Source organism: Fukomys damarensis, unplaced genomic scaffold (assembly GCF_012274545.1).
Source record: "Fukomys damarensis isolate Sample0158 unplaced genomic scaffold, DMR_v1.0_HiC HiC_scaffold_1, whole genome shotgun sequence".
Classification (NCBI taxonomy): Eukaryota; Metazoa; Chordata; class Mammalia; order Rodentia; family Bathyergidae; genus Fukomys; species Fukomys damarensis.
The window spans coordinates 63,948,042-63,974,204 of record NW_022900913.1 but is presented as its reverse complement, the minus strand read 5'-3'; positions in this window follow the sequence as shown (position 1 = coordinate 63,974,204).

Genomic DNA, 26,163 nt, shown 5'->3' with positions numbered 1-26,163 from the left:
TATATCATATAAAGGTTCAAGTTCCCAATGATGAATGTAATTGCATTGTATGTCTAAAATGTACCAATAAAGTTAATGAAAAAGAAATATATTTTATAATGGTCTTTATTGAATTCTTGGATTTAATATTCTAGAATGATTCCTAAATAATTTAGATTTCCGATACAATTTTAAGTTATATTTTTAAGAATTTTTAAATGTTTTCTCATCATTTGTGGATGATATATTGGAAGGCAATTGCTTTTTATGTACAGAATTTGTATTGAACCAATTTGTTGAATTATCTTATTAATTATAAAAACATATCTCTGTTCTTTTGAATTTACTACTTATACAATCATACCATCTGCTAAGAATAATTTCTTCATGTTTATCCCTTATGGCTTTTAAATATTTTCTTGACCTTTATGTTTGGCAATTTCCTCCAGTAAAATAGTGGACAAATGTGAGAACTGGAATTTTTTGCAGCTTTCACCCTAATGGACAAAATTTACAGATTTAATCATGAAGTTTAGGGCTTAAAATTTTATGCAGATCTTTCTTATTCTAGTTCAAGATTGTTTCCTCCTAGTCAGTGGAATTCATTGCAAAATTCAATTCAGGATGTGTGGGTTCTGTGAGGAAATTTTTTGATGTGGAAGGAATTTTCTTTAATGATTGCATAAATAATCTTAAGTTTCTTAAATCAGTGTTGCTAAATATGAATTTGATAGTCATACATTTCCTATGCTTCCTATTTTGTTATATAAAAATTAATTTGAGATAGCTTCTCAACTTACATTTAGTTTGTGAAGCAGTAACATTTCTAGGAAAAAATATCAGAGAATATTTTACCTTGAGATGGGAAAGGTATTTTATTCTTAAATAAAATGGAGCTGATTCAACCTTTGAAAAAGATCAATGACTTGAATTTTATTAAAATTAAGATGTTTTGAAAATATTGAAAAGGCCAGATATGGCCTTGGAGAAAATCTTGTTGGATATCTGTATTATATGTATATAAATATAAATATATATATACACACATATATATATGATATTTATTATATGTTCATAAGTTATCGACTAGCTTTTATTTACCTATCCAATAACTCATTAAATACATTTTTAAAGAGATTCTTTGAAACTAATATTTAAAATAAATTATCAGTGGGGATATTTAAGACATTTAATAAACCAGTATAACCAAATGTCCCCAAATTAAATGGACAGGTTTTCATGTTTATTTGACATCACTATTCATTATCACCCATTATTATAGATATGAGAGCTAATCCTTTCAGCTTATAATTTTGTGTCATATTATTTTCATTTCTAAAAATGCTGAATCAGGGCCGGGGATTTAGCACAGCACAAGGACCCAAGTTCAATCCCTGGTACAAAAACAAACACACAAACAACAAACTAAAAAAAATGCTGAATCTACTAGATCACTATATTTTCCTTTTCCCTGTTGATATGTTTATATTTTTCATTTATTAGATTGAATAGAGAGAATCACTATTTTATAATTTATTTTATTTTTGGTACTTTTATTTTTAGTGATGTTTTTCTCAGGGTCCTCACTTTTGGTGCCTTTCCTCATACTTTTTGTTTCTTTTTATTTATTTCTCATTATTTTGGAAAGTAACTTAATGCAAATGTGAGCTGAAAATGTGTGTGATCTGCCCATCACTAGTGTCTCAGGGATATTTCCCAGTTTGCTTTTGTTTCTGTAACACTGTTCGCAAAGGCAATAGCATTAGCACTGTCGTAGCACAGAGGTATGGTGTACTGTCTTCACAGTGGGCACATAGATCACCCTTTGGTCTACATTTCAGTGTGAGGAGGTATTCACTTCATATCCCTGCCTTCATCAGACCTGCAAATTTGATCTCTTATCATTCAGTCTGCGTATCCATCAAAATCAAACAAAAGTATGCAGCACTAGTAAATATCTGTCATAAGTATTTTGTTCCTTTTATTTTTCAGTTAAATGACTTCAAAAATTCCTCAGTATGTCTTCTGCCTCCCACATCCTACATTCCACATCTGGCTACTGACAGAAGATGTGTTAGAGCTGTGGTTCCTTGGAAGAAATGGAAGGATGGACTTAATTAACCATGAAACTTTCTAAGCAAGATTAAAATAATTTTTCATATAAACTATGAGAATGGCACTTGTAGTTTACTAAAAAAAAATTCTTGGTAAATAAATAACTGAACTGTGGGATAACCAAAATATTCTGGACAAAAATATTTTTTTTTTGGTTCAAATTAGTTTTTCCCACCAAGACCCATTCAGTAGAGAAATAATCATAATAATGACACTGAATTTTGTTTTTCAATGTTGAAATTTCATTCACTGAAAGACATGTCAGCAATTTAATGACAGCTCCTCAGGAAATTAAAAGAATCATCAAACTAAGCATATACTTTAAGAACTATTCTGGAGTCAAGAAACATTAAAATGAGAAATAGGTCCATATTTATAAAGGAATCATGGTAGGCAGTGGAACAGTAACCATATTATGTAGTTAGAAGGTGACAGAATACTCTGAGACTGTGGCCAAAAGGGGTTCTGGTTTCTCTCATTCCATAAAAGGGAAATTGAAGCTTGGTGGAATTTGATAACTTGCCTAGGCTCTATAAATTGAGAAAATAGCATGGAAATAGATATTTTGGTGATTTGTATGCCTCAATTTAAGTTCTATTTGATATGCAGCACTATCTGTATAGGTCATGAAGTATCCTCACCTAATCCTAAAAGAGACATTGGATACCATCCTCTAACCAAATGACAGTTTGGGTTATTTAACAGTTTTCGTAGAACAAATTTCTCCATTCTTTCTCAAAATTATTCCTAGGGAGTAAAAACAATTCCAGGCTCCCCTTGAGAATTTTTGTCAGTCTTTATATTCACCAATATTTTAACAAGCAAAGACAAATTGTTAATAACTTGCTTTCTACAGGAAGGGTAAAAACTTCCTTTTTAGCTAATTGGAAGTGAATAAAAGATATGAAATTTCCTGTAAATTCTTTTAAATTTCCTGTAAATTTCTTTTAACTTGAAATCATTCATATTTAGGTATTTGCTTGCGGACCAGGATCCTCTTAACTTTAGGTCACTGAAGGCAAATTTCATTTGATAGTGAAATACAAAGTTGTATGGCAGCAGACTCACTGGTCCTCTTTACTCATTTAAACATTTTTTTGTTTTGTTTTGTTTTAGTACTACTGTTTATTTATTTTTTTGTTTTTTTTGTTTTTTTTTTTGTGTGTGTGTGTGTGTGTTTTTTAGTTTATTGGTACATTTTAGGTATGCAGTACAGTTACATTCATTGTTGGGATCTTGTACCTCTACATGACAGGTCATGGTTCTCATTTTTTCCCCTTGTCCCTTCCCTCCCTTCACCCCCTCCTGCCCTCCCCATTTACAAACACTTTATTTCCCTTTTTTCATTTTTTTCTCTTTAAGGTAAATCATATCCTACTTTTAAAAAGTATGTGCATACAGAGTATGCGTTTTCTTTTGCTAATTTCAAATGGGATGCATTATTTTCTCTTATAGTAACAACTTCTTTATTTTACAAATGTGCTATTCCCTATTTCTACCCTTATTTGAACTCAGATTTTTCCAGTGCTATTTATAGGATAATTAATTAATATTCTTAGTTAAAGACACTTTTATGAAATGTTAGGATGTTCTTCTGTGGAAGAAATGGTCTGAGACGTGGTTCCTAATTGAGGATGTGTCCTAAATTCAACTTCCCCATATTTGAGATTGAAATAAAAAGCAAAGCTATTATCTATAATGAGAATTAAATGGAACAATGAGAATAAAGTTCAATAAATGTCAGCATATATTTAATACTAAGGGAAAACCTTTCTCCACGTCTTTAGCGTCATTCCCCACTGCATCTGTTAACTGCCTCATACATTAGTATTTTTCACCCTTTTTGAAAATACAGTTTTATATTAATAATTGAAAATTCCCATTACTTTCTTCCTTATCTTCTTCCTCCTTTTTCTCCCCTACCCTGTCTCCCCTCCCTTCTTCCCTTCCTCCCAGGAGAAGGAAAATGAGAAGAAAAAGAGAGAATCTTGGAAACCTGACCTATCCAAGGAAAGGATTGCATATGGAAGATGCATATCATTTTCTTTAGTATCTTAAAGTCACAATAAAACTGTGGTGTCCAGAAAAACGATCCACTTATTTGGAATTCAAATATTTACAGACTTAATCAGCACCTACAATGGATTGTCTATGCTTGGGTTGTCATAGATGTAGGCTCTAAATTATGTATACCTGAAAGAAACTGGTATGCAGGAGTTAAGTATAATGTATAGAAGAGGATTTTAAAGATTTCTATGAGAAAATTTAGCTTGTAGCTGGTGCTCAAATAAAGCTTAAAGTCCTTTCATAGAGTTCATTGAAGCCTTTTCCTTGTCAAGCTAGAGGTCATTTCCCTATGATATTGCCTTGCATTCCTTCTTTCGTCCATTGTAATTCCCAATTCTATCCATATTGCTTCCTCAAAGAAGGGGGACAGTTTTCCACCATCCAATATTACAACTCAGTCCTTCATAGTATTAAAAAAAATAAATAAGGAGACTGAGTTGAATAGATGTAGTAGCCTTGAGTTTTGTGAAGTGGCCCTTTGAGATTTAAGGGGCCACATGATATGCATTTAATCTTGTACCTTAGTGTTAAAGCTTAAACTAACAGACATTTAGGGAGAGTTGTTTAACTCTGCCAACTTTTAAGGTGTTCAGCTTTGGAAAATAGACTTAAAAGATGTTACAGGATGCCTTTGTTCCCATACCAAAAGGAGACAGTTACAGATGGAGGACCTCCTACTCTACACCTGGTGCTAAAGAGCTGAGATGGGCAATGTTCAGCATGGCCTGTGTATTTTAAAGAGGAAGTAAGACTATGATCTAACATGATTCTCTGTACAGAGTGTTCTGAGACACACACGTATCTTAAATGAAAAATGAGTTTGTAATGGCAGCTTGAGGACATGAGTGATACATGCTATAACATAAATCGGATTTTTCACCGAGTAAAGCTATAAGAATAAAAGATTTGAAAATCTATACAACATTTAAATGTACAAGGAATTGCAAAGGGCAAACGGCACATTTATGAATGCTGATTTATGCTTCTAGTGAGCACAGTTAGGGTGATATTTTGAAACAAATATAAATCACATGAAGACTCTCCTAGTGCTCTGGGATTCTAGAAAGCAGTTGCTCACAAATAATTCACTAAACAGTTTTGCTTTTGGCCATGTGAGCAAAACTGAGCATAAGAATGCCTAACATCCATATTTTACACATAATGTTTACAGATTAGTGTTCTACACTCAATTACTTTAAAATAATTACCTATAGATGCCTCATTATTTTTAAACAACCAGAGGAATGTTTGCGCATATTTAGTGAGTCAGTGTCACACAGGCAATATGTGACAGGGGTTAGGAGCTGTCATGGTTTCTCTGACTTCCCGACAAGTGCTGTTTGCATGTCAAATGTTCCACCTGATGCTCAGGGAACCGCTTTTTGCTTTTTTCTTTTTAGATCATTCTTTGTTCTTTTGGCTCAAAAGTATCTTCTTACTCATGCTTCACACAGCCTGTTTGTGTTCCTGAAGAAAAGTAGGTATTCACTGGGAACATAGTTCAAGGATCCTGATTTGATGATTATTGCACTAGCTAAGCATTGTAAAGAAAGTGCTATCATTACCTGTGCTACCCATGGTAAGGGAGACTTTGTTTAAGAGAGGCTACTGCAACTGAAGGTTTTGCTGGTCAGAAAGATTGGGTTCAAATACAGCACAGACCAGCGTGAATTTGTAGACAAGCAGCGAGAATGGGGCTGTGGATGGAAAATGACTTAGAGGAAACATAAGTGAAATGGGAATTCTGGTTATACTGAATTGATAGGTTTCCTGCTGAAGGCAGCCCTAAGAATAAAATGTCCAGGGAGAGGAATGAGGACTTTGATCAGATGGAGGTGGAGGATTTAAGCTAAAGGAGCCCCACAGAGTTCTTACTAAAACTGCCTGTAATATGCCAAGTCCAGAGTCCAGGGCCAAAGCCAAATCAAAAAGAATGTGCAGAAGAGCCGACTTAGGTTAGGTTGAGAGAGTAGTTTTTGTAGGCTTCTAAACCTGTTGTAGGAACTAGGAGACCCTCTATTGCCTGCTGCGTGGTTGTTCATCTCAATGATAGAAACAGAGTGCAATCTAAGGGAAAAATGTTAGTCTCATTTCAAAAATGCAAGGTGAGATGCTTGGAGAAAAGATCATCATGGCTTCTCTTAAGTGAGGAACCTGTCTTCCTTGAACAACAATTTACAGAAGCTCCAGAAGTGGTTTCTCCATTATAGGCTACAAGTGCTGAGATGTACATTAACACTGTAAGTGTGTAGAATATTAACGTGTTCATCTTCTGTTTGATATTGGTTTTACAGTATACCATATGCTTGTGCAAGAAAAATTCATTCTTTCTTTGTTTTTATTCATTTTTGCAACATTTGTTCAGAGAGAAAAGATGTCACCTCTACATTTCAACTCACAGGTATAGGATTGCGTTTGTAGTGTGGTTATGTTTACCTAAGAATTTAATGAGTTTTAAAAATGTTTCACTCCACAATTACCACTCACCTTACTGTCTAGAGCAGGTTCTTTCTCTTTCTCAAGAACTCCAATTGTCACCAACTTGCCATGAGAACCACAGTGGTGTGGTACTCACAGCCCTTTGTGTCTGAGTAATCATACTTGTTTAATAGAAACTCAGAAAGTCTGGAATTAGGAGAAGGAATCCTCTGGATACCACTTAAATCATGTTCAGTGAAGCTGAAGTTATCATTAGACAAAGGACATTTGTCTTACTTCCTGTTACTTTACTACAAATTCACAGACTTCCTGCCACTCATCACTGGTGGAAATGTACCATTTTCTTGGTTCAAACTTTATCAATGGTAAACTTGATCAAATATTCTAAAGGTTTAACTTTTAATCCTGGAGGGTCTAGGAACTTCTATGATTTTTGAAGAACCTGATGGAAGTTCCTTTTGAGAACCTATATACTTTTTCCACCATAGATTAAATGTGTATGGTACAGATAAGTGCAGAGAATTGATTATGCAGTTAGTGTCTATGCCTAAAATATTGCTAATTAATGACCTAAAGTATGCTAATTATTGAGCAATTAAAATAGTTTTATTTAAAACATTGAATTTCAAGGGGGAAGAATTCATTTATATATTCATTGGTTGATTTACTTGAGAAATATTAATTAATATAAATGAAAAGCACTTAAGTGTTGGGAGGAGGAAAAAGAAAAGAAAGAGTTCCAACTCGCAAACTTCATGATCCAGTGCAGGACACAGACCAAAATAAATTAAACTTTTTTTTCTCAAAGCCTTGCAGAATTGTTGCTGAGCAGGTGTTACAGAAGTACCTTTCTTAGTCCTTAATTCAGAAGAAAAGGGAAGAGCAATTACTCATCAGTGATCTACAAATTGAATAAAAGATAGCTTATGAAGGGAAGAAAAATAATCCTGGCAGAGCAGAGATTAGGTTGAAAGATATTAGTTCACTGTAAATAATGAGAGAGCCACAGGGGGATGGGGTGAATAAAGTGAGAATCTGAAAAGTAGTTTATAGAATCCACTTGAGGCCGAATATGAAGGCCACTAAAAACCAATATTTTCAAGAATTAGGGGGCAGTGAGCATTGCTCTGGCTATTAAGCCTGGGGCATAAGGAATGGGAATATGGTCCTGTTAATATTTTGAAGATAACTTTCTGGTTGTAGGGATCATAAAAGTTGAAGAAAGTTCAGAAGAGATAAAATTAAAGTAATTAGAAATCGATGCAGTGGCTTAGAAGAAGAATAATGGTAGCTTGGACCTGGAAGGTGCAGGTAAAAATGAAGAAAAGTAGATTACTGAAAATTTCAACTTTAAACCCACAGAAGCACATAAATACATAACTTTTATTTTGATTATAAAGTAGCATATGTTCTTGATTAAGAAAACTGGAAACATTTAAAAAATGAAAAACTAAATTAAAAATGAAGATCCCTTAACCAAGTGATTGTTCAGAGCCATCCGATTTAAGATTCTTGTGTGTCTACAGAAGTTATATGTGGAGGACAAATGCTTAGACTTGATCATGTGCTGAAAGCTCAAAGCTCCCTTGACCACTGCGGTTGGTACACACTGCCTTCTCTTCTGCCCTGTTGGTAACTGCTGCACCATTTTATTTTCTCACCAACAGTGCACAAGAGATCTATAGAGACATCCTTGGAAACACTTGTTTTTTGTTACATTTTGTTTTGTAAAAGTAAGCATCCTAGGAGATGGAGATGGTATCTCATTATGGATTTTACTTGAATTTCCTTATTCATTGCTAATATTGAGCATCATTTCCTGAATGTTTGGAATCTTTCTTTTTTAAAAACTATATTCCATATGAATAGACTTGCTCTCCTTTAAACTTATTAATATTCATGATCATTATAGTCATCACTGTTATTGTCATAATTATCAATTATAATTTAGATTTTTGCCATTTTTAGTCATTTGTCTCTATTTTCAGGCAATTGTTCTTTGCAATCTTTTTGGTTAATCAGTTTTTTATTATTAATGCTGAATTTTACATTTATATAAACAAAGTATTTCTTTACTATTTTGAAATATTTGTTTACATAGCTCTTTTCAATATCTAAATGATATGAACAGATTGCTTCATATGTTTGATTTATTTTATTTTTCTTACTTTTAATTTTATTTCTATTTTTATTCTTAAAATAGGTGAAATTTTCACCAAAATATTACTTTACTGTTCAGGAATCACCCCTGGTTATTTTTATTTTAATCAGCCATACTTTTATCTTCTTTCTAATGTTTTCCCTACATTTGTTTTCCAATTTTTAAGTTATATACATATAGTATTATTCCTATTACCAATATGAGTGAGAAATTATTATTAATGTATATATTTCACAAAGAAAACTCATATTATAAAAATGGGGTATACAGAATTACTAAAGTAGAAAAATATGATCTATATTTTTCTTCTTAAATGCACAAATTAAACTAATGTGCTTATCTTAGATTAAAAATTTCAAAAGAATGCTAAGATTAGATATTTTCTTGAACATATACCAGCAGTCTTAAATGATGCTGAACTTAATAAAGTTTTTTTGGGTGAAGTATAAAAACATATTTTTATGAAGGTTTAAAATATTAATATGCATTAACATATTGTGATGTTAAGAATTTATGATGGGAACATAATAATAGACTATTACATGGTGTGTGTAAAATGTATTAAAAATAGTTGTTTATAACATTATAAAACTGAAACAACATTAATGTCAAGAGTTTTAAAAATTAACAAAAGAATAAAAAGTTCTAGAAATTAAGAGCTGCAGGATGTATCCATACAATGAAATTCATACATCTACTGATGGATAATGACAATGTTTTTAATCAACTTGAAAACACTTCTGGTATTTTCTTTAGAAAACAAAATATGTATAAAAATTTATTTAAAACTACATCCCATAAATATGCATATGCATCTAGAAGTATGCATGTGTAAACATTAATGCTTAGTTTTGAGTGGTAGTAATTTAGATGATTTTAATTTCATCCTATTTCCTTTTAGATTATATTTGTTTTCTAAATTTTGTAATGATGATAAATTAACATGCTTTTATTTATTAAGTTATGAGTAGTTTAAAGAAAGAGCCGGGGGGGGGGAGAGTGAGATTTTGATTCATTGAGTTTGATTCCTTGTATGGTTCATTTTTTTCCATTACAGTTTGCTTTCCTTCCCAAATCCCATCTGAACATTATTATCAGTGCCAAGAGCATCTGCTGATGAAAACTTGAAAGTTACTCACAATAACTTCTTGCATTGCATAATTTGAAATTATTTTCTTCCCTGTTTCAACCTTAGAGATAAGAGGCCAACAACCTTAAACAGGAAGCCCAGCACCAATGAGGCAAGTGATTGCTGCACACTTGAATATCCTGATAATAAACCATGGTTGGCAAGTGTTGGTCTTTTCACAAAATGCTCATTTTTCATTTCTTGTAGAAATGATGTTAAAAGTTAGCACATTTGTTTCTTTATATCCCCTGTTTTTTATGACCATTTCTGTCTTCACTACAGACAAAAACGTGTTATATGAGCTGTTGAAATGTTTCTGTTTTCTTATCTGCCCATTTTTCTGCTTTACGGTGCCTCTACACTCTTCATTCATCTTTATTAGACCTGCAAAAGGCTGAAAAAACCTGTCTAGTGTGAAAGTTCTTGTCAATTATTTAAGGAGGGAAAAAGCTCTCCAAAGCCGAAAGGCTTATAGAATCGTTCTGGTTTCTTTTCCTCATGTGTTTAGCTAATGTTTGTTGCCCTACCCACAATTCAAGAAGGCTCAGATTTTCTTGAAAACCCCATAAATCATGCCACAGAAGCTTCTAACCTAATTATGTGAACTGAAACCAAAGCGGAGTGAGAACTCCTCCAGTAGTTAATGAGGTATGAATGGTGTCCTGCCTGGGCTGAAACCTAAAGACACATTTTAGAAGTTGCCCTATCTAAAATTGGATTGATTTCAGCAAACCATACAGAATACAGTCACTCTCATTTTCAGTTCTCATCTCAAATAACTTGGTAATAATTATTATTGCTAAAGTTTCATTCCTCTGACTTTCATATCTGGTCTCTTTTTGGTAGAGCACCCAGTGTCTAAACCAGAACATAGGCGAGTACCTAAGATGTCACACCTCATCAGCAGATTTTCCTATTAGGACAGGGGGTCAGTTTTGGTAGCAATTTGGGACTGTCACTTGGTGGTGGTGGTAGTGGTAATGGGGATTACTGCTGCTCTGTTGTCCCAGCACACCACCAGGATTGTAACTCAGCCCCAATAATAAATTAGAAGGACAAAGTTTAACCAAAAGAAGACACTTTATTTGTAAAGAGGAAAACAATGGAGAAAGGAGAAGATAAGAAAGAATCAGAGTAAGGAGCTCTGGAAAAAAATGGAGAAACACTACTATATTTTCTCATCTACAGATCCCTGTCCCTAAAGGACCAAGACAAGTTGAGTCTCTTGCGAAGAGAACAGTGAGAATTACCACATGAAGAAGTGCAGAAGCCAAGAGCCAGTAAGTAAAACACATCACCTATAAAAAGAGCCAAGAGACTATCGATTAGGTAGTGAGACGAGAAAACTCTCATCCAGAGAGATCAAGCACTAACATGACACACAATCCACTAAATTCTTCATGTTTGTGGGGCTCCTAGTATTGTTATTAAAAACCTCTCATTCATTAAAATGTATTAAAATCACCTTCAAAATCTGTACATAATCATTAATGATAAGAATTGAGAGTGAACTTTTTATACAAAATACTTTCTGTTGGTAACTAAAATTTTCTTGGCTGTATTTTTAAAATAAACTTTCTGCTTAAACTATATATTTGATTTTATAACCAGTGAAAAAAGCATTATTATCAACTTATAAATGTTTAATAGTATGATGAGCATATGAATTATTTTTAACAGTTCCTATATATTTGGAATACATTTTCTACGATAAACCATGAACAGGTCACGGAAGTATTTTGTGTTGAAAGTAAAGCTAACATTTTCCAAATGAGAGGTAACACATTTCAATTTCAAAAGCAGGGTATTAGATCAGTGCTTTTTGAATTTTAGTGTGCATACAAATCACTTGGGGATCTTGTTAAAACACGGATTTTCATTCAATTAGATCTTGGGTGTGGGCTGAGATTGTGAAATTCTATCAGGCTCCTAAAGCTAGTGGACTATAATTTTCACTGTAAAATAATAGATTATCTGCATTTTCATCTGCTGTATTTTCATTCTGAATCTTGGTTATCCTGTAATTGAGAAGGAGTAATCACAGAATGTTAATTTTCATCTTTTCCATTGTTTGTGAGATGTTATGGTTTAACTCTAAAATATAGCCTGAAAGTCTCATGTTTGGGTGTGGGGCAACCTTGATCATGGGGGTGCTGTACTCATCAGTGAGTTAGTCAGGGATGGGTTCATAGCTGATGGTTCTGTTTGGGGCTGCTGCCTGGTTGGAAGTACTATGAGCTACAAGGTTGTATTTCTGTCTCTGGTTCCTCTCACTTCCTTGTCCCCTTGAGATGAACAGTTTCCTCCTAGGAGCCAGCTACTATGATCTAATAGATAGAGCCTTGGAAATATGAGCCCAAAATAACCTTTCCTTCTTTAAGTTGTGGGGAAAATAGCTAATATATGAGACAAAAAGTTATACATTTTATCTTTATTGATATATTATGTCATTTGTCACTGCCTAGCAGGATCTCTGAGAAAGAATTGTTTGATATATTTTAATAGCTTTCATAATATGCTTGTCATTTGGAAATTTTTATCAATATCATAAGGTCATAATGGATCAATGTGATGTTAAATTTTATTTATCATTTTATATTAAAGAAAGTAAAAATAAATTCTGAAGATATTTTCAAAATATAAACTTGGGATGATTAATTTCAAATATTTAGAGAGCTCTTACATCAGTAAAAAATCTAATGGATAAGCAAAACAAAATAAACAAGCTGGAATATCAATGAATAGAAAACATATAGGGCAAAAATATTTTTAAAGTGCTGTCTTACTTAGAATCACAAAAACACAAATCATGTCAATGAAATTCACTTTTAAAATAAATTTTCAAAATGAAACTTGACAGTCTCAGTTATTAGAAGGGTAACAGATTAGCAGGAGGCATTACTGATACGAGTTTAATGTGAGTGCTAGAAATTAATCTAGCACTCTCCTGTTATGCTGAAATTTCACATATCACACATCCATTCTTGGGTTTAAATCCATGAAAAAAATTCAAATGTGTAACTAATGTGTTACTTACAGAAATGTGAATTGAAAAGTCTGCATTCCAAAGAAAAGGGAAAGGTTGCCATCATGCTATTATGGGATATTCTTTCAATACAATCTTCAGAGTTGTGAAAAAGTATTAAAGGTGTATCATACAAGGATAAAATTTAATCATATAATATTGTGATAAAAGAGAAGCCACAGAAAACTGTCACAATGTATCTTTTATACAAAATTTCCAAATGTAAAAACACTACAGAATTTATTGTCTGGGCATGCATATTTATATAAAGAACAAAAATTATATAGAAAAGAAAGAAAACATACACAATGAGTATAATTTTTAACTCTGAACAAAGATATTCACTTTGAATGGGATGTGTGATATATTTCCAAATGATTTACTGTATTGATCTTTGATCTGCCATTCCTGCTGGAATATTTTAATATCCCAAACCATGTATAGATTGTTGTAAAATTTCTCTGTAGATGAGAAATTGGAAATGAGGACAGTTATCTTTCTTTTCCCCAATGCTTCTAACTGTAAACTATAATATTGCTCACAAATATTCACTCCTTCCACCCTGGAAAGTTCAGAGCTGTATCATTGTCATGTGACTTACTATTTCCAGCCCAGCTGCCAGTCCAGGTGAAAGCTTCAGCTACAAAAAGCCTGAGCACAGCCACAGCTGGCCGCAGAGCCAGAGCTGACCCATGGACCCCAAAACAAAGGAATCTGTGTGGGTTTAAGTCACTCAGATCGTGTTGCTGGTGTAGCATAAAGAATAACACTTTATAAGTTTCGCTACATAATATTTTCATATCATAAATCAATAAAGATTTTTCAAATTAAGATGTTATTTTTTCTATAACATTTAAATTTATTGGATGTGTTTTTTCCTCTTTGTACTGCAATTTTTATTGCATTATTTCAAAATACACTGATTTGAACAATTTCTATGAAATGCAATTTATTTATTTTCTTTGATTTACTCTAAAGCCAATTTAAAAATAATTTTTGTATGTTTTTATATTTCTTGTAATTTTAAAGAGCACAACAGTTAAATGTATGTATTTACACACATATATATATATATATATATATGTATATACACACAGACACATATCAATGCTTCTTTATTTATTCTGTCATTTCAGACCTTTACTGTTTCCTATTTCATCCATTTTATATCTCAGGGTTTGACAGTGAAGAATAAAGGTCTAAAGCAACAGAGATATATTATGCACATTTATGAAAGATTGAATCATTTTTAACATAAAATTACTCTCATACTTTTTTAGTAGCATGCCTTTTCCTTGCTTTTTATTTGCAAATATGCCCTGCCTTTGTATGTTCTTCTTTTTAAACATGTGTAAGATCTTTTATTCCAGATGTTCTTTGTATATTTTAGCATAATCTGGATATCTTTCTCTTTAAAAATCTTATTTATTTAATATATGAAACTATGTTTAATCTATTGTTATCATTTTCATTTCCTGATATACCTTTTTTAACCTATATTTCATGGTATCATTTGAGTTTTCTTCAATTTCTAAAATATAAACTAGTTTCCCTTGAAGTGCAGTTTCACTTACGTAGTTTCAGTTAAATGGGGTCAACTATGGTCTGAAGATATTAAGTGGAAAATTGGAGAAATAAATAACTCATAACTTTTATCATAGTACATTGTTATGTGTTCTACTTTCAGTACATTTTTGTAATTGCTTTATTTTTAATTATGTTAATCTCTTACTGTTCCTAATTCATAAATTAAATTCTGCTATAGGTATGTATGTATAGGAATAGGATATGTATGGTTCAGTGTTACCCACAATTTCAGACATCCTCTGAATATTCTGAAATGTATCCTCTGTGGATACGGATTTCTGTTGTATGTATTTCCCTTTTCAGTATTTAAAGTTTTTATAAAGTTTAAAGTCCCTTTTCTGTTCATAGCTGTAAAATTTAGGTACATTAACTGAATGTTTGTATCTCTATTAAATGCATGTTTTGAAATCCTAAACTCCATTAGGATGTTGTAGGAGGTGGGGCTACTGGAAGAGGATTGGGTCATAAGGGCCACACTCATAAGTAGGCTTTGTGATCTGATTATAGAGGTCCCAAAAACTCCTTCCCTGTAAACAGGAAGAAGACAGCACTCTGCAAAACAGGAAGAGGGTGCTCCCCAGACACCAAATCCACCAGTGCCTTGTGAAGTTTCCAGACTCAGGAACTATAAGAAATAATTGCCTTGAATAACCTGGACGTTCCTAGTCTTACATTCACACTGAAGTTAATATGGTTCTTAACTAATTCCTTGTTTTTATTTGTTTATTTGTTTACTCTTAGATGTAGTAACTTTTAAGATTATAGGGTTGAAAATATCTACTCTCTTGATTTGGATTTTTATGAATTTATTAAAATGATATTTTGTTTTGCTCCATTAATGTTTCATGTCTTCCATTACCTTGAGTGATTAATGAATGTTGAATCAAAACCTTATTCTTGGCCTAGGAAAAAATACTTGGTTATTTTATATTATATTTTTGATATATTCTGGCATATATATATATATATATTCTTTATGCATGCAGTTAGTCAATATTTTACTGCTCTTACCTTAATTATGGATCAAAAACTGCTTCTCTGGCCAGGGATTTGTCTCAGTGGTTCCGCCACTTGCCTCACAATCACAAGGGCCCGAGTTCGATCCCTGGTACAAAAACAAAACAAAACAAAATAAAACAAAACAAAACAAACTTGTGGAGGTCTTGAAATACCCTGTCAGCACCGCATGTTCATTTTGAGGGCAGGGACAAGGGGAAAAAATGAGAACCAAGACTTGTCAAGTAGAGGTACAAGATCCCAACAATGAATGTAACTGTATTGTATCCCTAAAATGTACCAATAAACTCAATTAAAGCTGAAAAAAAAACATGTTTCTCTCATAAAATGAGGAAATGTGTGGGACTAAATTGTAATCCTCCAAAAGTTGCACATGTCTAGAGCCTCAGGATCTGTGAATATGTTACTCCACATAGCAAAAATCACATTGCAGATATGAAAAAATTATCCTGGATTATCTGGTTATATCACATTTCCTTATAAGAGGTAGGAGGATAAGAATCAGAGAATATATTAAAGAAGACTCTTTGAAAGAGGACAGAAATAAAGACCAAATTGAATGATTTCTCATCAGAGATCCACTTAAGCTGAAGTTAATGGTACCACAATTTTTATATGTTGAAAGAAAAAAAAAACCTGTCGACCCAAGATTCTATATTCACAGAATACCCTTTGTGAATGAAGGAAAAAAATCAAGACATCTTCAGATGAAAAAGGGATAACATTATTTGATGCTAGAAAACCTCCCAAAAGAAAGATAAAGGAGTTTCTCCAAACAGGGGAAAAAAAAAAAAAAAGATGAAAAAAGACACCTTGGGAAATTACTAATGCAGAAAAAATACAGTAAATAAATATATCAGTATATTTGATATGGTTTCCTCCTCTTGATTTTAAAATTATATTTGTTGAATTTAAGATTATAGCATTTTCCTATGTGATTCTAGACAAATGTAGAAAATACATTTAAAAATTATAAGTGGAAAGAGGTTACTTAGTCTAACAAGAAATGAGTTTTTCATACTTCACTCAGACTGCTAAAATAACAACTACAAAGACTGATTATACACACACACACACACACACACACACACACATACATACCATTATAAAACTGTTTACAAAGAAATGCTTCAAAAACATTTTAGGCAAATAAATGTGGAAATTTTCTACTTAGAAATACTTAAGTCAAACACAGGAAGACAAGGAAAAGAGAAACCAATAGAACATACAGAAAATAAAACAAAAATGCAGACTTGTGCCTCAACATCCCAACAATAATATTAAATGTACATGTTGTACATATACCAGTTAAATAACAGACATTGGCAGTGTAGTTTAGAAGTCATAACCCAATTGTATGTTGTTTTAGCAATTCAAGTATACTAACACAGGCAGGTGGAGTGTAAAAGGATAGAAAAATATGCAAAGAATCAAATAAAATCAGAATGCTTATGTCAATATTAGAAAAAAATGATTTCTGAGCAAAAAGAGATTATTAGAAGCAGAGAAGCCATTATGGAATATCATCTTTCAAGTGTGCACACCAAACAATTGTTAGAAGAAATATGAAACAAAAATTAACAGAACCAATAGGAAAATAGACAAATCCACTTTTATGGCTAGTTTTTGGCATCTATCTCTCATAAATAGAAATGCTAAATGAAAAATTAGAAAAGATAAAGAATTTAACAGCATCATCACTCAAATGGTGTAATCAATATTTATAGAAATGTCTACAGAAGTCACATTTTTTCCATGTGCTTATGGAGCACACACCAAAATAATCTGTATGCTGGGCCGTAAAATGAATCTCAACAAATATAAAAGAATAAAGGGACAGAATGTGTTCTAAACACTATAAAATCAAATTACAAATTAATAACAGAAAGATAGCAGGAAAATCACCAAGTACATGAAACTAAAAAGGCAGCATTCTAAATAATACCTGGGTTAAATATGAGGTCTCAAGGGAATTTAAAAAGTAGTTTGAGAAAATGAAAATGAAAATATTGCATATCAAAAAGTACAGAAAGCAACTAACATAGTCTAAGTGGAAAATTTATAGAACTATTGCATATATTGAAAAAAGGATAGGTTACTCTGAACAATCAATGTCCATAATGTAAGTTCTCATGAAAAGTGTGAAAAATAAGGCCCTCTAAAAAGCAGTGGGAGGGAAATGGAAACAAGAAAGAAGAGTAGAAATAAATATGATTAACACAAATAAATAGGGGAAATCAATGATCAATGAGCTAGTACCTTGAAAATATTAAAGAAATTGCTATTTCTGAAATAAGACTGGCAAGAGAACGAGAAAGCAAAATTTGGAAATATCTGAAGTGACAGAGAAGAAATGACAAATGCTGAGACATCAAGAGGATAAGAAGAGAATGTTTTGAAAATTATTTAAATAGTTGTAAGACTTGGATGAAATGGGTCAAGTTTTCAAGAAAATAAAACCTGTGATAATATTAATATATACTATATATTATACATTACATATTACACATCATTATATTATGTAACTTGAATAGCAATGCAATTATTAAGAATTGGAATAACATCTATTTCATAAAAAGAAATATCCCCAGCTATATATGGCTTTACTGGGAATTGTGAAAAATGTCTAAAGAAGAACTAAAATTAAAACTAACTTCACAAAATATTTTTCAGAATATAAAAAATGTACACACTAATTCATATTATGAAGCTTATAATAAACTAATATCCAATTAGATAATGACAATAAATCAAACATACACACAAGCATACACTCTGGATTCATGATGTAGACTCAAAGATTTAGCCAATAGATTTTATTATACAAAAAGAAATTATACACTGTTATAAATGAGTTTTATTATTTCACTTATGCAAATGTGGTTTGATCACAAAAATCTGAGCAATGTAATAATCTATTAATAGATGAACAGAAAAAAATCACATGATCCTATCAACCAATGAGGAAGTGATACTTGATAATACTGAATAATTTTTTGTGATTAAAGTTTATAGAAAATACTAATAGATGGGGACTTTCTTGAGATAAAAAAATCAACCAAAATCACCCCAAGTGTGCACAAACCCCAAGCAGAAGCCCACCCCAACAACAGGTCAGCTCATTGATCCAGAAGGCAACTATTCTGAGCCCAGAAGTTGGTACAATGGTTAGCAGCAGAGAAATGGCTACTCAGTTGGTCACTGAAAAATGAAGAACCTTGGGTGAGCAGAAAGTTACCTGAGCAAAGGCAAAGCAGGCTGAATCTGCTGAAGTTAGAAGGCATGTAAACAACTCTCAAAACCAGACTTCAAGATCTCCTAAGGCACCAAAGGGAAATGAAATGACATTCAACCAACTGGATTCCCTGAACTGGCAATAAAAGAGGATCTGGAAAAAAAATGATATTAGAAATAATTTCTCACATAACAACAGAGATTATGTCCATAGTGCAAGACATGATTAATAAATCTAGAGCAGACACAGATAAAAGAATATAGGAGCCAAGGAACATGATGGAATCTCAACAAAGGAAACCAATGGAATCCATAAAACAGATGCAAAAAGATATCCAGGAGATCAAAAACTCCATCGAAAGTTTATGTAGCAGAATTAGCCAATGTGAAGACAGAATTTCAGATATAGGAGATAGGATTGCAATTAGTGATCAGGAAAAAAAAAATTATCCCCTTGCTGTGTATCTTTCCCAAAGAACTGAAAGACTCATACTGCAGTGATATATGTGCAACCATGTACATAGCAGCACACTTTGTGATAGCCCAGTTTCCCATCAACTGAAAACTGGATAAAGAAAATGTGGGTTTTATATAAGATGGAGTACTACTCAGCAATAAAGAATGAGAAACTTTATATATAGAGAGACATTTATAGCTAAATGGATGCACATTGAGGAGATACTCTTAAATTAAATAAATAGGACACATGTGTAAATACTGAATAATTTCTCTATTGTGAGAAATCAAAAGTATAAATAATGACTAAGAGGTATAATAGATAATTTGAAACAGGAGGAAAAGGTGAAAAGTGGAAAGGAAAATGGGAGGGATAGGGGAAAAGAAAGATGGTAATGGAATTAACATGAGAAAAAGAAAAAAATTGAAACAAAGTCTTTGTAGATAGGGAGGGGTGGACGGGTTTAAAGGGAGGGCAGGGGAACAGGGAAAAATTAGAATCAAGATGAATTATGTAAAGGTGCAAATTTCCAATGATGAATGTCACTAAGTTGTATATCTTAAATGTACCAATCACAACATATGTAAATACAGAATAGTTTCCCTGGTGTGAATAATCTGTAATAATACATAAGATCCTAATAAGATTACTGACATTTAGAAATGGGAAGAAAGGAACTAAAGGTGTAGGGAAGGTGGGATGGGTAGGGGAAGGGTAATAAGGGAAAAGAAAAAATGAGAGATAATGAAAAGATGAAAATAAAGTGTTTGTAGATGGGGATGGGAGGAGGGGGTGAAGGGAGGGCAGGGGTAAGGGGAAAAACTGAGAATCTAGACTTGTCATGTAGAGGTACAAGATCCCAACAATGAATGTAACTGTACTGTATCCCTAAAATGTACCAATAAACTCAATTAAAGCTGAAAAAAAATGTACCAATAAGATTAATTAATTAAAAAAATAAATAGTAAGGGACACAAGAAATCAATGCAGCAGTTGCTAGACAATGCAAAGAAAAATAACATAAGACTGATTGGAGTCAATAAAGAAACAGGAGAAAGTTCAGACAACATAAAAACCTGTTCACAGAAGCAGTGGCAGAAAACCTCCCTTGTAGTGGAAAACAACTTGACATGCAGATAAGTGAGGCATATAGGACTACAACTAGCTATGATAAAAAGATCTACACATAGGCATCTAATAGTTAAGATTCTAGAAACCAAACAGAAGGACAAAATTATACAAGCAGTTAGAGAAAAGAAACAAATCACATACAAAGAAAACTCCATCAGAATCACAGCAGACTTCTCAAAACAAATCCTCAAGTCAAGAAAAGTCTGGAGTGATGTATCTCATGCCTTAAAGGAAAGCAACCTCCAACAAAGACTGATGTACCCTGCAAAACTATCTTTCAAAATTGATGGAGAAATGAGATACTTTCATGACAAAGAGCACCTTAGAAACTTCATGGATACCACATCATCACCTCAAAAATTTTTAAATAATATGCTAGGAGAAGAAAATTCGTATAACAACCCCAGGAAGCTCAGCCCAATGAATCCATCAGACTTGACAAGAAATTAAATGCAAAATGGATGAATCCAACAAAAAAGAAAAAGTCATGAGAAAGATGAGCCAATACGTATCAGTTATTACCATCAATGTTAATGTTCTCAATTCACCAATCAAAAGAAATAGACTGACAGAATGGGTCAAGAAGCAAGATCTAACAATATGCTCATAAAAAACCACACTTAACTGAATAACAAACTGATAGACTGAAAGTTAAAGGGTGGAAAACAAAACTTCATGAGACAGGAACCCCTCAAAAAGAGTATTCCACCCCACAAAATCAAAATCCACATTCTTTTCAGCTGCACATGGGTTGTTCTCCAAAATAGACCACATACTCATTCATAGAATATGTTTAAGTAGGTGCAAAGGAATTGAAGTTATCCCTTGTATATTATCAGACCATAGTGTGATGAAATTGGAAATCAACAGCAAAAGAAAACTCAAGAAATTTATAAACACATGGAAATTGAACAACACACTTCTGAATAACCAATGGATCACAGAGGAAATTAAAGAAGAAATCAGACAGGTTGTAAGATTACATGACAATGTCAATACAACATATCAGGATCTATGGGATACAATGAATGTAGTTCTATGAAAGAAATACATAGCAATGAATACTCGTATTAGGAAAACAGACTGAGTTCAATTAAACAACTTGATGTTGAACCTAAGGCTTCTAGAAAAACAAAATCAGGAAAAGCCTTAAGCTCATAAAAGGGAAGAAATTAAAAAGATCAGAGCAGAAATCAATACAATGGAGACTAAGAGAACAATACAAAAAAATCAGTGAAGCAAAGAGTTGGTTCTTCAAAAGAATAAACAAAATTCACAAACCCTTAACCAACCTTATGAAAAAAAAAAGGAGAGAAAAGGCCCAGATACATGCAATTAAGAATGAACAGGGTGAAATTAAAACGGACCCAGCAGAAATCCAGAGGACCATCAATACTTACTTTGATAACTTATACAACAATAAGACGTAAAACACAGAAGATATGGACAGGTTCCTAAATATATATGAATTACCAAAGTTGAACAAGAAGACCTAAAAACTTTAAATAGCCCAATACTAATAAAGGAAATTTATCCTTAATATGATACTGGCAAATAGAATGCAGAATATCATCAAGAAGATTAGAAACCCTGACCAAGTAGGATTCATCCCAGGGCTGTAGGGATGGTTCAACATACACAAATCAATAAATTTAATACACTATATTGATAGAGCCAAGAACAAAACCATATGATCATCTCAATAGATGCAGAAAAAGTCTTTGACAATATCCAATATGCATACATGATATAACCCCTCAAAAATTGAAATAGATGATCTCTTCCTCAATCTGATAAAAGCCATCTATGAAAACAACCACCAATATGATACTAAATGGTCAAAAACTGAAATCCTTCACACTAAAATCAGGAACAAGAAAAGAAGGTCCACTATCACCATTCCTGTTCAATATAGTTTTGAATACATTAGCCACAATTAGACAAGAGAAAGAAATAAAAGGAATAAAGGTAGGATATGAAGAAGTCAAATTGTCATTATTTGCAGATGATATGGTCCTTTATATAGAAGACCCCAGGAATTCCACCCAAAGTCTTCTAGACTTAACCAAAATTCAGTCAAATAGCTGGATATAAGATAAACACACAAAAATCAACAGCCTTCCTGGACCTGAACAACAGATTCACTAAGAGTGAAATGGGACAAATAATTCCTTTCACAGCAGTATCCAAAAAATTGAAACATCTCGGAATCAACCTAACAAAAGAAATCAAAGACCTCTACTCTGAAAACTATAGCACTCTGAAAAAAGAGATTGATGAGGACATCAGAAAATGGAAAGACATCCCTTGTTCCTGGGTAGGAAGAACCAACATAGTGAAAATGGCCATACTTTCAAAACTGCTATATAGATTCAATGTAATCTCAATTGAAATTCTAGCAGCATACTTCATGGACCTTGGGAAAAAATAAAAAAATTCATTTGGAACAAAAAGAGATCTAGAATATCATAATTCTAGGCATAGAGACAAGGTAGGGGGCATCATAATCCCCAATTTAAATCTATATTATAAAGCTACTGTAATAAAAACAGCATGGTACTGCCAAATAAACAGACCTGAAAACCAGTGGAACAGATTAGAAGATGCAGAAAAAACTTCAGACCCACTCGCCTATCTCATATTCAACAAAGAATCCAAACACCCTCACTGGAGGAAAGATAGCCTCTTCAATAAATGGCACTGGAAAAACTGGGTTTCAATTCACCAAAGACTAAAACTAGACCTATATCTCTCAACACGCACTAAACTAACCTTGAAATGGATTAAAGATCTAAATATTAAAACAGAAACACTAAACCAGCTGGAAGCAAGGTTAGGTAGAATTCTTGAAGACACTGGCATAGGAAAAGATTTCACAAACAAAACCTCAGTTGCACAAGAACTAGCACAAACTATCAACAAGTAGTATCTCTTCTTTTTAAAAAGCTTCTGCACAGCAAGAGAAACCAACAGTGTGAACAGACAACCACCAATATGGGAAAAATTTTCCTCAGACAAATGTCTACTATCTAGAATATATAAAGAACTTAAAAAATCAGACCTCCCAAGGGGCTGGGAATTTAGCTTAGTGATTCTGGAACCTACCTCACAACTGTGAGAACCCAAGTTCAATTCCTGGTACCCCCCCAAAAAAAGAAAAACAAAAAGAAAATCAGACCTCCCAAATTTAAAGACCCAATAAAAAAGGGGCATCTTAAATGAACATTCATGTCTCAGACAAATAAGTAGAAATAGCAAATAAACATATGAAAAAAATGTTCAACATCACTGGTCATTTGAGAGATGCAAATGAAAGCAATGCTGAAAATTCCACCTCACCCCAGAAAGAATGGCTGCTATCATGAAATCAACCAATAGAAAATTCTTTTAGGGCTGTCAGGAAAGAGGAACCCTGCTTTACTGCTGGTGGGAGAGCAAACTGGTTCAACCACTGTGGAAATCAGTATGGAATTACCTCAAAGAGCTAGTATGGGCAGTTCCATTTGACCCAGCTATTCCCCAGTTGAGTATCTTCCCAAAAGAATTAAGGGAATCATAACACAGTGATATATGTGGACCCATGTTCATAGTGGCACAGTTTGTAATAGCTAAAACTTGGAAACAGCCCAATTGACCATAAACTGGAGATAGGATAAAGATGATGTTTTTAATAAAATGAAGTACTACTTAGCAACAAAGAATGAGAAATTAGACATTTATAACTTAGTGGATGCACATTGAGGCCTTGCTCTTAAGTGAAATAAATAGGACACATGTGTAAATACTGAATGGTTTCTCTGGTGTGAGAAAGTCAAAAGTTAAATAAGGACTAAAAGGTATAATAGATAATGTGAAAAAGGAAGAAAAGGGGCTAAGGGAAAGGGAAAATGGGGATGGAAGAGGAAAGGAAAGAAGGGAATGGAATTTATAAGAGAAAATGGGAAAAATTGGAAACAAGCTCTATGTAAATAGGGAGTAGAGAGGTTGAAGGGAAGCCAGGGAAATGGAGAAAAAGAAGAACCAAGATAGACTACGTGAAGTGGCAAATTCCCCATGATGAATGACATTTAGGTATAATGTATACCTAAAATATACCAATAAACTAATTTAAAAGAGACTTGTAATAAGGATGGAATATCTAAATCAATATGCATATGTAATTACTACCAAAATAACAGTAACATTTCATATTTAGAGAGACTATTATACTGAAATTTATTTAGAAAGGCAAGAGAACTAGAATAATGAAATGAATTGTTTAAAAATGGAGTAAATCAATCTGATTTCAAGACATATAGCTACAGTAATCAAAATGTTCTAGTGTTGACAAATACATAGGAAGAGAATAATGGAACCTTTAATAAATATAGAAAAATATGCCCACCTGGGTTTTGGCAAAAAGGTAAAGAAATTCAGTGGAGGAAAGAGGGTTTTAAACAAGGAATGCTGGAGCAATTGGATATATACAGGTTAAAAAATGAAGTTCATTTTAAACCTCACAATTTATACAGAAATTAATTCTAAATACAAAGCATCAAATTATAAAACTTTTAGAAAACAATATAGGAGAACTTCTTCAGAATCTATAATTACATGAATAGTTCTTAAAATTGTCACATATATTCCGAAGTTAATCTTTTGGTAGATTAATACTTTGAAGATATTTCCTTCTATTCTATTTGTTTTCTCTTTATTTGTTTGACTATTTTCTATCCTGTGTAGCTGCTTCTTACTTGGTTTTGTTGCCTGTGCTTATCCAAAAACTCATTGACTATGCTTGTGTCTTGAAGCATTTCCTCATGTTTTCTTCTAGTAATTTCATAGTTTTAAGCATTTGCTTACTTTTCTGTAGGCCAGCGATGGTGAAACTTTTAGAGACTTGCCACAGCCTGTGTGGCTCCTGACCAGAGACCAAGTGCGAAACTCCAACTCCAAACCTACTAATTTATACCAAGAGACAACACTTCGATTAAACCTGAATACTGAGGTTTTAGTTTAGAAAAAGCAACTCACACATTAACATGTTTTGTTTTAAAAGAAAAACACAGTAACACTTGTACCTTAGGTTCACCACCACTGGAATAGACTGAGATATGAGGGTCAATATTATTCTTCCGCGTGTGGTTATCACTTCCCCTGTATCATTTACTGAAGGGACTGTCCTTTGTCCGATGTATGTATTTGCTCATATTTGTCAAGAATCAGTTGTAGATATGTGGATATATTTCTAGAATCTCTATATAAACTCAGAAAATTTAATAGAAAAACTCCAATTAAATAGGGCAAATAATATGACTAGACATTTCTCAATATGTGAAGGTTCAAAAACGTGAAAACATAACTGACATCGTTAGCCATCAGGGAAATCCAAATAAATTCACCATGAGATATTATCACTCCCTGTCAGAATTGCTGTTTGCAAGCAAAAAATGAAACCAAACCAAAACAACAACAAAAATAACAACAAACTGAAAGCAAACCAAACCAAATGCAGACAAGGGTGCAGAGAAAATGGAACTCTTACACATTGTATGTGGTAATACAAATTACCTTCATAGTAAAAAGTATGGAAGTGAAGGTACAAGATCCCAATGTTAAATGTAACTGTATTGTTTGCTTTAAATGTACCAATAAACTTAATGGAAAAAAATAATGGAAATGGGGGCTGGGGATTTAGCTCAGTGGCACCCCGCCTTTCTCACAAGTACAAGGTCCTGAGTTAAATCCCTGGTACCCCAAACAAAAAAAAAGTGACAACTACAATAATGATGGTGATGGCAATGAAACACTAATGGAAAAAGAACTCTAAAACTTAACCACAT